This window comes from Microtus ochrogaster, chromosome 19 (assembly GCF_000317375.1).
Source record: "Microtus ochrogaster isolate Prairie Vole_2 chromosome 19, MicOch1.0, whole genome shotgun sequence".
Lineage (NCBI taxonomy): Eukaryota > Metazoa > Chordata > Mammalia > Rodentia > Cricetidae > Microtus > Microtus ochrogaster.
The window spans coordinates 57,652,167-57,654,399 of NC_022021.1; the positions used below are offsets into that span (position 1 = coordinate 57,652,167).

A 2,233-nucleotide genomic window follows, 5' to 3' on the forward strand; every position below is an offset into this window, starting at 1 on the left:
CCCCCCCACGGCCCCCGAGGCCCGCCGCCCACCTCTTCCCCACTGCCGCCGCCTCCGCCTGCGCTCAACGACGAGGGCGGCCGCCCCGCTCCCCACGCTGCCCCCCGGGCCGCCCGCAACCTCACGCCTCGCGCCACCAACGCCGCTCCCGACCCCCTCCAGCCCCAACGCCGACACGGGCAACCCCCCCCGCCCCGCTCGTCCCCGGGACTCCCGTCCGGGGCCCGGGGGACGGTGTTACCTTCTGCCCCACCAGAGGTGCCCCTGGCCTGGGGGTGCCGCTGCGCTCGATCCCGGGAGGAGGTTTTCGGTACTTTGAATAATCCCCTTTTGCCGCTTTTCCCTCCCCCACAACCAGTCTCAGTCCCAAAATGGCGCCGACCCGATCCGCAATGTTCTGGGCCAAGTCTCGCGAGATCGTGGAAGGTGGCGAGGCGGGGAAGGAACTGGCGAGGTTGAGAAGTGAGCGGAGGAAGGCGGGGCGAGGCGGGCGAAGAGGAGGAAGAAAGGGTGTGGAAGAAGCCGTGCAAACGAGCCCGCGGGGCGGGGCGGCAGGAGGACGGCCTCCACGACAGAACCTCGGGCCCAAGTAACCGCTCACGCCCCGGTCCGCGAAGCTCCGCCCTCTACGTCGGGCGCCTGGGGGAGGGGAGGGGCGTGGCTATCCGGGGGCGGGGCTCTGAGGAAGACCCGGAGGCTGGTCCGCGCGGCGGCGGTGGGGGGGTGAAAGGGGCGGAGGCTCGGCGTGGTGACGTCAGGAGCAGCTGGAGCCGGGGATTACCCCCTGCTGCTGACGTGAGGACGGTGAACAATCCGGAACGTTCGGTGGAAGGGGGGGGATTCCCGGCCGTTCCCGGAGGAGCGCCCCTCTCCAGCCGCGGGCCGGCCCTTCCCGAGCTCCTGACGGTGGAGTGGGGCGGGCACGAGCGAAGGCGAGCGAGCGGGCGGGTGGGCGCGATCTCGCTGGGTGCGCGGCACTCCTGCGTCTGCCGGACGGCGGAGCCCGAGACGGCCGCGTCGCTCGCTCGCTCGGCCAGAAGCCGCCGCGGTGACTCGCGGGCCGCTCGCTCTGCGCGGGCACTCCGAGGCGCGTGGGCGGAGCTGGCCCTGCTAGTGCCCGAGTGATTGGGCGGCGCCGTCGCGTGCCGCGCGGAGCGTGCGGGACGTTAACACGCGGAACCCGGGCTTGGGACTGCGAGGCTTGGCGGGAGCCCGGCTTTCCCAGGCGTGCACCGGCTGCAGGATGGCGTCCTGCTAGTAATTCGTGTTTTCTAACAAATGTTCAGCGGGTAGATTGTTGCAGCAGAGTTGTCCTGGGAATCCGCATAGCGCAAACCATTGTTGTTTAAAAACAAAAAAGTGTTAGAGTATTCGGATTCCCTAACCGTGGTAACTGAAGGATCACTTTGAAAAACGGTAAAGTTGGCATTCCTAGAGAAGAAAGGTTGTGTTTGGAAGAAACGAGAGTATAAACGGGCGTATAACGAAGAAAAATCAATATTTGCCTCTACATTCCCCAGAGCCACGGACACGTCATATCGCAGAAACTAAGCCTTTATATGCATTGTGGGGTTTGTAGTTTTAGTGCAGTGTTCCTAAAAGTTAGCCAACTGCTGCAATGTAAACTCACCGTAATTTACACCTCAACTTTTATTCATCGTGGAGATTGTCACCTTGGGTAATTAATAAATGCTCCCCTGCATACAAAGGGAAACTTTGATGTTTTTTTTGTGTGTGGGGGGGGGGTGTTTTGTTTTTGGGTTTTGTTTTTGTTTGGTTTTTCTTTTTTTTGGATTTTCTTGATGGGGTTTCTCTGTAGGTTTTGGTGCCTGTCCTATCGTAGACCAGACTGGCCTCGAACTCACAGAAATCCGCCTGCCTCTGCCCTCCAAGTGCTGGGATTAAAGGCGTGCACAGCCACCACCCGGCCTGGATGGGAGAGAGGATTTAAAATTTACTGAATGCTATCTGTTTTAATCCTGTACCAGTCTCTAAGGTGTGTTTTTTTCCTTTTTCACATAAGGAAACTGGTTTTATATTAAAAAACTATTCCAAGTTCCTCTCTGGACTTTGGCTCAACCCGATTACCAGGTTTAAACTTAAGTTTGTTTTAGGTGGATTTGTATAGGGAGCAGGCGGGGTTGCGGAGAGGCAAGGATTCTTGCTCTGCCTCACCTCGAAGGAGTTAGGTAGCTAAGGATAACGACTGATCCTCCTGCCTTTGCTTCCCAAA

At 59.6% G+C, this 2,233-nt stretch overlaps 1 protein-coding gene across 3 annotated transcripts in view; it reads right to left on the reverse strand.

Moving 5' to 3' along the window:
- Gpbp1 (GC-rich promoter binding protein 1) overlaps positions 1–485 on the reverse strand; it is a 69,653-nt gene extending 69,168 nt beyond the window's left edge. For all 3 annotated transcript variants that reach the window (XM_005356792.3, XM_005356791.3, XM_013349791.2), the window contains exon 1: positions 242–485. The gene's annotated coding sequence lies outside the window, so the exon portion shown is untranslated. The remainder of the gene's footprint in view (positions 1–241) is intronic.
- Between the last annotated feature and the right edge of the window lie 1,748 nt (positions 486–2,233).